General features: G+C 43.8%; 1 pseudogene; it reads left to right on the plus strand.

Moving 5' to 3' along the window:
• The first annotated feature begins 11699 nt into the window (after positions 1-11699).
• Positions 11700-14044, plus strand: LOC147693488 (zinc finger MYM-type protein 1-like; annotated as a pseudogene).
• Positions 14045-15088: the final 1044 nt, after the last annotated feature.

Consider the following 15088-nt stretch of genomic DNA (forward strand, 5'->3'; position numbering starts at 1 on the left):
ATGTTTTAAGGGCAAAACACCATCCTTAATATTTGCTTTAAGGTCACTATGAGATTCGCTAATGTGCCAATCTTATGAACATCTGAAAGTCGTGGAAGCCAAGCAAATTCAGTTTTTTGTTCGATTTATTGATAATCAAGGCTAGTAAGTCCTTCGCTGAGGCAGCTGTGCGCTAAATAAAATGAAGTAACATTACCCGAGCTGAAATACTTTGGGAATTCGGACTCCAAAGCCAGGTTTTAGCGAGTCAGAGATGGTTTTTCAAATGTGTGCATGTTATGATATTAGTGGCTTGCAGCCTGATTCATCAAGCTGAATTGCGCTTACAAAGGGCCAGATTCTGAGAATCTGGCCCTTTGCGAGTGCGATTTTTGCATTTGGGATTCATCATCCCAAATGCAAAAATCGGTAATAGCGATTTCGCTATTTTGCGAGGAATTACATTTAAGGAATCTCTATTTGAGATTCCTTAAATGCAATTCATAATCCATTTTTAAATTGCGAATTCGCAATTTCGGCCCGCTATTTACCGCAAGGTCAAACCTCGTGGTAAACAGCAAAAACTTAGAAAAATGCTTTCAAAAGCATTTTTCTAAGTTGCATGTTGCACACACACATGTCCTTTGGACATGTGTGTGCGCAACACCTGTTTAAATTTGCATTTAAGGGGTGCTACAGGGTGTCCTTTGGACACCCCTGGGACCCTTTAAATCGCTATCTTATTTGCGATTAGCAAATTGCTAATCGCAAATAAGGAATGCTCCCCATTCATTCCTATGGGCCTTTTGGCCCATAGGAATGAATGGGGAGTTATTCCTTATTTGCGATTAGCAATTTGCTAATCGCAAATAAGGAATATGTAGGAATCGCATTTTATTTTGCGATTCCTACATGAATCCCGTTTTGCGGGTCTGTAATAGAGATTCCTTATGAATCGCTATTATAGACTCGCAAAACGGGTCTTTGATGAATCAGGCTGAATGATTCATGAAGGAAAAATCGGCTCGCAAAGGGCCAGATTCTGCGAATCTGGCCCTTTGTGAGCGCTTTTATTGCATTTGGGATTCATCATCCCGAATGCAATATTCGCAAAATCTGAAATCGCTAAATTGCGAAGAATTGCATTTAAGGAATCTCTATTTGAGATTCCTTAAATGCAATTCATGAACCATTTTAGAATTGCGAATTCGCAATTTGTGGCCGCTATTTACCGCAAAGTCTGACTTCGTGGTAAATAGCGAAAACTTCGAAAAATGTTCTTTTGTGCATTTTTCTAAGTTGGATGTTACACACACATGTCCTTTGGACATGTGTGTGCGCAACACCAGTGTAAATCACCATTTCAGGGGTGCTACAGGGTGTCCTTTGGACACCCTGGCACCCTTGAAATTGCTTCCTTATTTGCGATTCGCTAATTGCTAATCGCAAATAAGGATTGACTCCCCATTCATTCCTATGGGGCTTTGGCCCGTAGGAATGAATGGGAAAGCCATTCCTTATTTGCGATTCGCAATTAGAGAATCGCAAATAAGGAAGATGTAGAAATCGCTATAAATTTTGCGATTTCTACATGCATCCCGTTTTGCGAGTCTTTAATAGCGATTCCTTAATAATCGCTATTAAGGACTCGCAAAAGAGGAGCATGATGAATCTGGGGGTTTATTCCATTGAGCAGCTGTTTCGCAAAGTTTTAATCATAGTGAAAGAATGTTTACATTTTTATAACGTTTACATTTTTATACCAATTTTCATATTTGTTTAAGTATTCTTTTCCCATGTTAGATCGGAATGACTTACACTTTCAGAACAATGCACTTGCCACTTTTACAAAATATATATGTCTTTGTGTGAATAGGTTGTTCATTTTGACAACGACAGCCATATATTTTATACAAGCGCCTGGCACTTTGAAGTAACCTGCAGAGTTTTCTGCGGCTGAGGATAAAAGCAGCTCTATTTTAAACCTTGATGCATGTTCATGCATATAGGTTTTAAATAAAAAGCTGAGTGCTTTGATAATGTTATACGGCCCAAGTAACAATATTTTATGTTCAATTGTTGGGTATGTAGCGTAATGTAGCATTTTGTGATGATTTTTTATTAATCAGACAATAGACTTGCTTACTTACAAAACTCTGTAACCGGCGAGCGTGCAAATCATTCAAATATTTGCATGCTCAAGTTCACGATCTCACCTTCTCAGTTCCGAGTTGTTCATCTAGTCCGGATTTCTGATCAGCATTCTGACTCATGGAGTCTTGTTTTCTCCATTATAAATACATGGACGTTTGTAATCCCTGTGAAAAAAAGCCTGTCTCGAATTTCCTTACTCAAGGGAACTTTTGAAGCCCCTATTGCGTGTATTAAATAAATTATGGAGCTGCTCAACAGTAATAGGTTTTAACAGCAGACTTCTGACATTACCAAGTCTGCCACAGAGCCAGCAGCCGAGGGAAAGGCAGGCCACAGAGCGCATTTAAAGCTGAACTTTTAACAATGTGTAACAGGCGTTTTCCTTCTTCTGCTATTTTTCAACACAGTGACAAGTAGAAAGGAGATACTTATGGCAATGCGACATATGGAATATATATATATATATATATATATATATATATATATATATATATATATATATATATATATATATATATATATATATATATATAATTATAAGAGGTATAGAAACTCTGTCCATATTTCTATATATTCTTAGTTAAAGCTTTAAAAAAAATCAGACTCCTACTTAACTGAGTCTAATGTATTTTTACTAAGAATATCCGATTTTAGGTTTTATTTAATTTTGAATTAAAAAATGATTCTTTATGTTTACAAAAATCCTGTCTGTTCCATTTGTCAGAGTATCACTCCAAGGATATAATTGGTTGTGGAGAGGGCTATGGTGTGACTATAAATGATAAGGAATAAGGTCCTCCAAGCTGTACATTATATGGACATTGCAAGTCACCTCAGAGTTCCATAACCTTATAAAGTCCTTATAAAGGAGCTCTGCCTGCAACCTAGACCCTCATACAGTCAGGAAGCTCTTTTGTGACCTAAAATATCGTTATAATGTATGGCAAGGAGTACTTTATTCCATATATGAAGGCAGAGCTCCACGTTCAGGAATTTAAAGTAGAACACATTGCCTGGATGAGCTACTCACAAATGCATCTGGTAAAAGTGCTCACTGATGTTGGCGTACCGATAAAGTGCCAACCCCCAAATGTTGTTCACTTTCTACCAATGAGGTCTGTGATGAAGGAAGTGGAGGAACTCGGGCAGCATATTCTTCAAACGAGTAACCATACATGCGTGGACGGGCAGTGAGTACGGACCCTTCTGTACAGTGCTGTATATTGTGATGTGAATTATTTCATATCCCTGAGACATTTATGCAAATGTTTCAGAATTCAAGAACTTTAAAAAAGAATTTTCATGTGCAGTGTAAGTGCTTTTAAAATTCTGCTCACAAAAACTCGCATAGGTTCTGGGCTTCTTCTCTTCCAGAAAATAACTAAGAACATTGGACTTTACTTCCGCCTTTGAGGACCAATACATTCCTCTAACTGGGCCCCTTCTTAGTTTTTGTTTTCTGTTTGTCAGTCTTGTGAAGTGCCCCGTTGCCTTGCAGGTAAGGATGCACTTTATAACTACCCAAAATAAAGCATGAACCCAGCTAGTAATCCACAAAGCCCCTGAACAAAGGTTCAATGAATGACTTGGTATCCTGTATATTTTAGGCTGAAAGCAACACACGGGGTACTGCAAGTTTTAAAAAAAATATTAAGTTGCAATTCTGCCTCTTTACTCATCTGAAATGGTGTTTTATCCACCATGCCTTCTCAGTAGATGGTTACCCACACTGTGCCTACTGTTGCAACTGATAGCTTACATTTTGCTTGCAACCAACCAGCCAAACTTGACTTTTTGCCTCAAAACAGAATAATTAAGTACATCCCTGGTATACTGTTGGTGTTAGGCTACCATACTTCTGGGTCCACAATTACTGCAATTCTGGCAGATTGAGAAAAAAGAAGAACAGGACAACCTGACCAAGGTTAAGCACAACCAAAACAATAGTAAATGAGTAGATGTTGGTGCTGCACACTCCAAATGCCTGTTGTCCCAGGGCACAAATCCCAATGCGGGTAGAGGTATAAACAAAAGAGTAGGAGGCGCACTCAAATAGATTAAGGAAACAATATTAATGTTCCAAATAACTTATTCTTTATTTCGGTCAATTAAACCAGATAGAAACAGCCAACGCGTTTCGTTACAATGTGTAACTTCGTCAGGGCAGATGTTTAGACGTGGCGTATAATAAGCCAATATATAGATATCAAGAGATAGTTAAGGATATCATATGACGATTGATCAAGAACAGGGTACTTATATACAATATTCTTAAATACAATATTCTAAGGGCATCTGTTTTCATAGAATATCCCTGAGGTGATTCTTACATCGAGAGCCGCCTTAAGAAAAGACGGAGATACAATAAAAGTTGTGTACTCGAGAAAATATATATCAGTTCAAGAACGGGGCACGTATTTTCAAAAGCTCTTACGGAAACCGGAAAGCCAGTGAAAAATAAAGTACATTCAGGAAAATATATCGGTTGCAGAACGGGACACGTATTTCCAAAAGCTCTTATTTATATATAAATCACTGTAAACGTTGTGCCCCAAGAATTTGGTGTGCACCTCCTGGTTGCCACTGGTAGCGAAAAATAAGTCGACGGCATCTGTCTCCCAGCCTGATAACGGGGACGGGCCTTTAATTTTAGGCTGAAAGCAACACACGGGTTACTGCAAGTTTTTAAAAAAAAATTAAGTTGCAATTCTGCCTCTTTACTCATCTGAAATGGTGTTTTATCCACCATGCCTTCTCAGTAGATGGTTACCCACACTGTGACTACTGTTGCAACTGATAGCTTACATTTTGCTTGCAACCAACCAGACAAACTTGACTTTTTGCCTCAAGACAGAATAATTAAGTACATCCCTGGTATACTGTTGGTGTTAGGCTACCATACTTCTGGGTCCATAATTACTGCAATTCTGGCAGATTATTTACCCCCTGCTAAGGCAATGTTCTCTTGTACACAGAGGGGTATATTCACAAGAACGTGTGATAACGACTGCAAGAGCAGCGTAACGCAACTTTCAACATCCCAGCCCATCGCGGGAAAATAACCCTGTGACAGCGTGGAATTCACAACACAGCAGTAGCACGCGATAGTCTGCCAAAACCGTGCACAATGTCCTCAATACAACCACCGCAATGGAGACAAGAACACAAACCACAACACCAATTAACCTGCAATGGGCCGAAGCGCGATGAGGAAACCAGCGATAAGCAGCACCAGGCCTACAACACACACCTGGCAGGCGGGAAAAATCCCCATAAAAGTAGAAAAACACCCAAGCACAAACTGACCAACACCCTAGCAACATGAAAGCTGCCGGAGCAGGCGCAGAGGACGAGCGCAACCCCCCAAGCACCCCGGATGACCAGCCGGGGATCTCGGGGACAGGGAAGGGCAAGGACAAGAAGAAGAGGAAGACGAAGTTCAGTCCGCAGTCGAACAGGATCATAGTCACGGAGGTGATGCAACACCATCAACAACTGTTTGTCACCTCCAACCTGTCATTGCGCACCAAAACTTGAATATGGCGGGACATAGTGGACAATGTGAATGCCATCGGGGAGCACAAGAGGACAATCGACAAGGTCAAGAGGCGATGGAATGATATCAAGCGGCAGACCAAGGAGAAACTCTCCGCCAACCGAAAAGCAGCAATGCAGACTGGAGGTGGGGACCCAGCGCCACAGCTTAAGCTGGATGACATGGAGGAGCTGGTGTCGACAGTCATCAGTGTGGAAACTGTGTCCGGAGTCGGGGGATCGGACACTGCTCAACAGTACACAACATAACCGCAACAGGGTGAGTGACCACCAGGTACTGGGGGGACGGGAGGAGATGGGCACAATGGCACACATGCACAATCAAGCAAAGCACAGTGCACACCCACAATGACTCTGGGTCCTCGCCCAGATCTACAGACTGTCGCAATGTACAATGCCATGCTGTCTGATTGTCAACATGTACCATGCAACTACATACATGTGGACACTTCGCAATATACCATCTCCCCTTCACATCGCAGGGGCACCGTCAACACTTCCTGCAGAGCAGTCCCAGCCACTCTTTACTGATGACAAGGAGGACAACACCACCATCGACACCCAAGCCATCCAAGACATCAAGGACCTCATCAGCAACTCACCTCCAGGATCAGGGCAGGCCAGCTGCATCGAGGAAACCCACCAACTACCCAAACCACCCAGCCGGAGGTATTCACAGCCCCAGCACCCCCCCAAGACCCCCAGGAACAACACATGGCCTTCCAACGCCGTGCTCTGGAGTGCCAGAGTGACACCGCAGAGCAGGTGCGGTTGGGCTTCTGCAACATGGCAACCAAACTTGATGCTATCCTTGGGTGTGTAGCCCCGCTCCATGGTCTCCAACGAGCCCTGACTGACATCGCTGGAGTTATGACGCAGAGAGAAGAACAGGGCCGACGAAGTAACATACCACTCTGACGGTGGTGACTGGATGGCGACCCGAGGCCTTGCGGCCGGCACGGGTCTACCACCACGTGGCGCTGACTTGGTTTGCAGAGGGTTTGTGGCAGTCACTGAGTCAGCGGCATCACTAGGAGGGTGCGGGGGTGCGGACCGCACCGGGTGTCACCCCATCTGGGGGTGACACCAATCTAGTAGTTAGTTAGCCTGGCCAGGCCACACACGCACGCACCTGACCTCACCAGACCAGATCATGTTGTGATGACGATCGTCACTGGTGTCTGGTGGTGCGATGCGGATGCGTGCGGCGTACCCACTGGACAAGCTGGCTGGCAGAACTGAATTGAGTGGAGAGACTGCTGCACATCGTCAAAGTTGACATTTTAAAGAACGATGCAGTACTTTACCTTGGAGTTACGAAACACTGCTCGTGGCGCATTTATTTCCGATACCAGGCAGGCAGGTTCATTTTTGTGCGCCTAGGCTAGCTGAGGTCATATTTGTATAATAGTCATTTAGATGAGGAAGCCGCGTGAAGAACCCAGAGAAACAGAAACAATTACATTGCAAATGCACAGCACATCAGCTAAGGAGCAAGCCGATCTGTGTGATTATTGTGAAAAACATGTATTGTAAACTGTGAAAATAGGTCACGAATCAATGGCTTTGAAAAAAGCTTTATGACGTGTCTCTGTCAATAACATTTGAAGCCCTAGGTAGTTGAAGTTTGCTGTTTGATTATCTAGCAAGCACGAGTAGCCTCTAGAAAACTTTGTTCCACTTCCGTTCGTTACCTTCACGAATTTGCGATGCAGCACGCCGGTACCGGCTATTCGAATCCTTCCTACTAGTACTACCCAGCAGTTTGGGTCCCAGGGCCGTAAATCTTAGCGCTACCAATGACGGCCCTGGGACAGCCCCCGCGCGCTGTGTGCAGTGCGCAACCTGCTGCTCTGACGCGTCACGGCGGTCACGCGCCCGCCAGGGAGAGTGCATGCGCGGTGCGTCCGACGTCGTGAGAATCAAGAATTAATACCGACAACAGTCTCCCCTTCAAATTTGGAACGGTGAGAGAAATAATATAATGTATTTATTAATATATATGAATACTGCATGAACTAAGTAAGTTAAAAATGTGGCAGTGCAGTGGCACACAAATGAACTGATTCAGTACATGCCTTCAGTTTTTTTTACTGGCACAAACGAAAACAAGGCCCTCTTCTCTGATGCTAACCTAGTGTTTTGAGGCTCAGACCAATAAGATGCCCTTGCCCTTTAGCCCTGAAAAGAGTGTGTGCACGTGCACAGAGGATATTGCTGTAAAACAAATACATGGTAACATAGCTGGGCCTTAAAGCTTGCCTTTATTCCTTCCAGTTGGGCAGTGACAGTCACGATAGGAATGGGCCCGGCCGCCCGGGCCCCCCCACCACACCTCATGTGATGTGGCCCCTGCTGTACCCTGCTAGCCGGTCGGAGCCTGTTAATACCAAACACCAGGAGCGAGGTGGTTATTTAGACAGACCGTGTTCTGTCTGGATGTGTACAGTGGGCGTTTTGTTACACAAAAGGTGTACATGCTCCTTCTAGCACAATAGGAATGCAGGCACATCTCATGGTGTCCCCAATGGGGGTGATGCTCTACAGAAAGACTATCAGATTTTGTGCACTTAATCCTCTTCAGATTAACACAGTGGGCGTGTGTGGACAAATTACCTGGCTGGGTGAGAATATAACGATGCTCTCCAGTTGACAAAAAGGGCACCTTGGAAGATCTTTCTAGTGAGTGTTGCCGGGGACTGCGCGGTAATGCCATTTTGTTTGCTTTGATACTTGCACAAGTGCCACCATTGCCTACGAACGTAACGTTTGTTCTTGTGCTCGGGTGTCTACCATATATTGCAGTATTATACCTCTTCGAATTGTACTTTGTTTTCTCTTGAGCAGACCACTTTAAAATAGTTTATTAGGATTAGACTGTAGACACCTGGTGCAGAGAGATCTTTGTTTACCCAACAAATTCCAAAGCATTGTAGCTGTAAGCTAACTTTGGTGGTGAATACACTTGCTGGTAAGATCTGTGTGCAGTCTAGTTACAGGCCGGCCTGAATCATACAAAGTATAAAGAGACAGAGTTAATGTGATGTCCCAGCTGCAAAGTGAAGCATGCACCATGCAGGTCACAGATTTGTATTTTACGTAGGAAGCTCAGCGAGTTACTGCTTTCATTGCAGACATTCTTGAGTGAGATAGGTCTCAGGTTACCACCTTGTAATATACCTGTTTAATGAATTATGAACCATCTTTAAGGAATTACATGCTAACTGCAAGGTATAAGTTTAGAAACAGTGCTTTTTGCTCAGTATTTCATTATTCAAATTTTTCACAAAAGTGTTCCTTTAGTAATAAAGACGCATTAGTAGTAATTGCTTTTATACACTGTTATTAGTTTAATTACTCGTGTAGATAATGCATCTGGCATTCAGACAGTGGATGTGAATCTCTTACATTCAGGGATTGGAAAATTCAAAACTTGCCTTCAGTCATCTTTTAAGGACTTGTAACCTGCACACATGTCACTTTTTCCTCCTGTAATGCTCCGTTTGCAACTTCATGTATTTTGTTTGCTCACAATTGTCACTTTTGCCTCTTGTAACCTAAGGTTTGCTTTTGTAATTTGTTCACTTGTAATTTTCTCCTCATGTTTCATTACTGTTCCTATTGTGAAGCGCTCTGACCCCTTTGGGTAAAGTCTGCGCTATATAAAAACGCATAAATAAGTAGAAGACCGGAAGACACTTTCCGGCCCGCCCTTCCAGCCTCCTAGGCTAGTCCTGACCCGGGCGCCGGGCGGTGCATTGTGTTTGCAGTTGCACCCGGCCGGCTGCATGATTCATTGCTCAAGGCAGGCAGGGAGCAGGCCAGGCCTTTCCTTGAACTCGTCGTCACTTCACTTGCAGGTGGTTCAGTTCACAGTTAGTTCACTTCATACATATACTATAAAGTGAACTGCTTAAGTTTGGCTGAAATATGCCTGCTTTGCTGGCCGGTCTTCATCCTGCTACCTTATTGTCCATCCTGGCAGTGGCAGCTTTGAAAGATGAGAGAGGGACAGAAAAAAAGAGGTAGAGAAGGAGAGGTGTAGTAAGAAAGAAGTAAGACCGTGAGAGAGGTGAAGGGAAGAGTGTTAATTTTTAGGATAACACTCTGGAAATTGTTCCGACCAGCGCCACTGGCCTGGCTGCCCTCGTTTGACATTTTCATGCTTTCTGGCCTGTGTGCCTTTGTGTGACGTTTCCATGCTTTCTGGCCACTGTGCCTTTGTGCGATATTTCCATGCTTCCTGGGCTGAGACTAAGTACTCATGTGTGACATTTCCAGGCTTTCTGACCTGAGGACATTTCCACGGTTAATGGACTGGGCTGGGTGCTTATATGTAGCATTTCCACGGTTTATGGCATAGGTGCTTATGTGTGACATTTCCATGCTTTCTGGCATGCTTATGTCAGGTCATCATTTACGATTTACTATGGTTTGAAAGTTAATACATCTAAATATGTAATGGAAAATGTGTTGTGCACTATTTTGGTCTTTCTTATTTCTTATTTCTTGAGGGGAGAACTCTCCCAACCCCCCAAACACCTCCAGCAGTCGTTAAGCTCAGGGAAGGGGAACCTCCTATCAAAAACTCACTATGCGGCTGTAAGTCATTACCAAGCAACTCCCCAGTACCTTCACTGCCCTTCACCTCGGCCGGGGCCATTTAGACTCCTAATGCCACTCGTAGCTAGGGCCACTGGATTTATGTAGTAGAGCAGGGCCACATTAAGTGGAGGGTTGACTAAATTATGCAGAAAGAAAAGGGAAATCACCTGGCTTAATGCTAAATGTGGCACAATTCTTGATATGGTGGTTCTATTCTGAGTATTTTACGCACAGTATAACTGTCTGTTAGAGGGCACACATGGTAAAACTGTTAATTCATTAGAAACACTCTAACAACCAAAGACAGTAATTAACAACTGAATGATGACCAGTCCACCTCTACGGAGGGCCTTCTGCACTGGAGCACTTCTCACACGTTTTTATTAACTTTTGATTTTCTTCCCCTAAAGACAGAATTTAATTTTTACTAAAATCTTCAGGGTATGCAGCATGGGCCAGGCCACATTACACGAGGCTTGCAACAATGCCATGATTCCCAACTGTGGTTAACAAAGCAGAAATAATCAATCATTCCACTGAATTCTATATTTTCATTTGCAGTGCCACTGCCTGTCTTTATTCTTAAACCGGCGTTCTACTGTATATTTTAACATGTTTGTTAAGGACGCTTATAAGGAAAATGCAACAATGAGCATGTTTGTTCTGCGGGTAATAATAGTCAATCCCGGCTTTTTACCCTCGATAAAATAGGCGACAAGTATAAAAACAAAAAAAATGAACAACAGCACAGGGCGACTCACATATCGACCAAGATGAAAACCTCCCAAATCATTTGCACGAACCACTCGTACTACAGTTGACACTGACATCCTACATTTGACTGGACCCGCTGTTTCATCAGCCCACGCCCACTACACGTGCTTAAAAACCCACTTTATTTTGGATATTTTATATCAATCATGCCACATGGTATACATACATCAAAGAGGCCAAGTGGATGCCAGCAAAAAAAAGAAAAAAAGAAAAAAAATGAATCTGTCTCAATGTAACGTGGATCCATGCTTCAATATGTCAAGAGACCAGATGATGGCCAGGGTAAGGCGGGTGCATCAAAAGACACAGATCCTCGGCCACCAATTGATAATTCTGATTCTGATGCTAGTATGCATTCTGCAGAAGAGGAAGGAGTCAGGGCCGGACTGGGACCCAGAACCGGCCCTGGCAAAGTGCTCGGCCGGCCCCCTCCGTGAGGAGAGGGGAGGGGGGAGAGGTGCGACCGCGCACTGTGAAAGGGCCGGTTTTCGGCCGTTTTTGTTACAGGGCCGTTTTTGCAGCATAACGGCCCTGTAACAAAAACGGCCCCAGGGGATTGCCCGGTGCCCTCAACGGCCAGTCCGGGCCTGGAAGGAGTTGAAATAGAAGAAAATGAAGCAGGAAAACAAGGAATGGAAATTCAAATGGATGAATTTGAAGCAGAAGACAGTACTGAAAATGACTCTGACCATGATACTATGAATGAGACGGTTAATGAGGTTAAGGGCGAAAATTGGAATATTTTAGATGATGCTTCTTTTTGGAATATACCAGTTCCAGATCATTTGCGGGTTGAAATCATCAAAAGAGGAAGTGCTTCTTTCCAGAACAAAGATGGCCCTTTCAGAATTGCGACAAGGCAAGATCCAAAAGCAAAAGGAGATGTTCGCCAGCTATCAAAAGAGTGGTTTTACAAGGTGATGACAAATGGCGAAAAAGTGTTGCGATCATGGATGGTTTACTCACTGGTCAGTGACAAATTATATTGTTTTTGCTGCCGACTCTTTGCCGCTAATCATGCTACAGACACGACATCCAAATTTGTGACTGGATTTCAGACGTGGTGGAAACTGAGCCTGAAAGTGCATCATCATGAGAGATCTGAAGAGCACTTACATTGCCTTGGAAAATGGAAAACATTGGCAGCAGGACTCAGACTGCACAAAACAATTGACGCTGAAAGTATTGCTTTGATGGACACAGAGAAGAAAAAGTGGCGCGACATTTTGCACAGGTTGCTCAATATCACAAGCAGAATCTGGCATTCTGAGGCCACAATGAAGATGAATCTTCATTGAATGAAGGAAACTTTCTTGAAATGGTTGAGATACTTTCTAAATATGACCCAGTGCTGAAAGAGCACCTAATGAGATTAAAGCAAAGCACATGCAAACTCAAAGCATCAGTATCTTATCTTGCATCACAAACTCAGAATGAGTTCATACATGTCCTAGCAAATCATGTGAATGAGAAGCTTGTCATGGATATAAAATCTGCCAGGTATTTTGGGATCATGTTCGATAGCACACCTGACACATCACACACTGACCAAATGTCCGAAGTGATCAGATATGTGAAAATCCAAAATAGGAAAGTTGAAGTAAGAGAAGTGTTTCTGGGATTTTTCCCTTTAAAGGGGAAAAAAGCTGTTGACCTCAGTTCTGATATTCTTAAAAATCTGGAAAGTGATGGACTCGACATTATGATGTGCCGCGCTCAAGGTTAGGATAATGCTGCCACTATGGCTGGAATCCATGGGGGTGTACAAGCCATTTTGAAAAGAAAGAACAGGAAAGCTATTTTTAAAGGATGTGTGGACCATTTGCTTAACTTGTGCGGCCAACACTCTTTTGCTGAAAATGCTTCGTGTGTGACTTTTTTTGGAACTCTTGAGACAATGTTTTCCTTCTTTGCCCCTTCCACTCACCGATGGGATGTTTTAATGGACCACACTGGAGTCTCAGTGAAAAGACTATCAACAACACGCTGGAGTGCTCATCATGCTGCAGTAAAGGCAGTGAAAGAAAAATTCGATGAATGTGTGGCAGCAATTGAAGCTCTATGTGATCCAGAGGAAAATTTAGACACAAGAGGTACAGCCCGAGGTCTTTTGCCTGCTGTCTGCAATTTCACGTTTCTGTGCTACCTCTACTTTTGGTGTGATGTACTTGAAGAAGTTAATCTTACACAGCTGTATCTTCAGACTAAGGGCTTAACTCTTGACAAGGTGGTGAAAAAGCTAGCAACGCTAAGACTTTTTCTGTACGACGAGCAGCGCAATCATCTAGTGGAGAAGGCAATTGAACAGGCGCTTTTAAAATCAGACCAAAATGGAATTTCAGTAGAGAGCAGAGTCCGGTTCAAGAAGAGGATGACAGGTGAGAAGACAAGAGATGCTGGACTAACTCTGCAAGAGGAAAACAAGAGGGTGATGCTTGAGTGTATTGATCATTTCCATTCTGAACTCCAGATCAGATCAAGAGCCATCAATGAAGTAGCAGCCATGTTTGAGGCTGTTCAAGCCAAGAGTTTGATATCTGCCATTGAAGAAGAGTTTCTGGTGTCCATTCCAAAATTGACCACTTTCTATGATGAGTTTTCCGAGGGAGAGCTTTTATTAGAAATACCAAGGCTGAGAAGGCACCTGAAGGCAGCAGAGATTGATCTCGGAGAAGCCAAAGACTGGTCAGTATTGGACGTTTTGAAATTCATAGCAGAATGGGACTTCCTAGAATCTCTCCCATATTTCTCATTGAGCCTACAACTATTTCTTACGATCTGTGTGGCTGTGGCTTCATGTGAGAGGAGTTTTTCAAAGCTGAAGTTGATAAAGAACTATTTGCGATCTACCATGAGACAGTCAAGGCTTTCTGATCTTGCAATCTTGTCAATTGAAAGTGATTTGGCGAAAGGAGTTGATTTTGATGAAGTAATTAACAAGTTTGCAGCTTTAAAGGCCAGGAAAGGAAAATTCTGATTAGTCTAGATTTAATGTGACATTGTAATTTGTACTGTTGCATACTAATATGGCAGTTGCTAATTGTGCAAAACCAATGCAGAATGGTTACAACCTTATCTCCTGTAACAGTAAAATTTAAAGTTTAATGTTGAAATAAAAATAAAAAAGACAGTAACATATTTTCTATGTCATTCTTAGTTCTGAACTTCTTACAATCTTTTACCTCCGACCTTGTTGAATTACATTTTTCTTCTATGGCCCTTGTAAATATAGGACCTAAATTTACAAACGTTACTAAGGATTCTGTATGGTCCCCTTATTTGCCATCTGTGTCCACTGGCGGACTCGGAATGGAGGAGGTCCATGCGGTAAGTCATGAGGGGGTGACACCATGAGTTACCCGCACCGGGTGACACCAACCCTAGTGACGCCACTGCACTGAGTTGCAGCCTGCATGGGCCTACCACCACGTGGCACGAACTGGGGTTGGACAGGGTTTGTGGCAGTCGCTGTGGTGCAGCCGGCACAGGCACCCCGCCATGGGACGCTGACTGGGGTTGGACAGGGTTTGTGGCAGACGCTGCATTGCGGCCGGCACAGGCACCCCTTCACTGGATGGTGACTTAGGGTGCACTGAGTCATCGGCACCTTGAGCTGCTGAGCAGGTGTGCAGCCTGGGATGATGGCCCGTCCTGGCGGTCCGGACTGCCCAGGGTTGGCGTGCCTTGCTGGACCGCAGTGTAGGCCACACCAGCGTCCTGTTCGGGCCTACCGCAATGCTGGCCACTTCCAGGGTCACAGAGGTAGTGGCACCCATTGGACTGAGCAGCTGTGCAGGCTGTGATGTTGCCGGGTGCACTGGTTCATACCATGCCATGGTGTAATATGGTTCCAGCACCAGACGTGTTACTGGTGGCCAGCGCAGCGTGGATGCAAGGTGCGGAGGTTGCCATGTCGTGGGCCCCGGCCTTGTGGCTTGCAGCGGCACGTGGTGGGACCTGCAGTCTACACGCCAGTGGCGGAAGGTAAACAGTGAGGCCTGTGTGTGCATGGGCGGGCATG

This window comes from Lissotriton vulgaris, chromosome 8, assembly GCF_964263255.1.
Source record: "Lissotriton vulgaris chromosome 8, aLisVul1.2, whole genome shotgun sequence".
Taxonomy (NCBI): Eukaryota; Metazoa; Chordata; class Amphibia; order Caudata; family Salamandridae; genus Lissotriton; species Lissotriton vulgaris.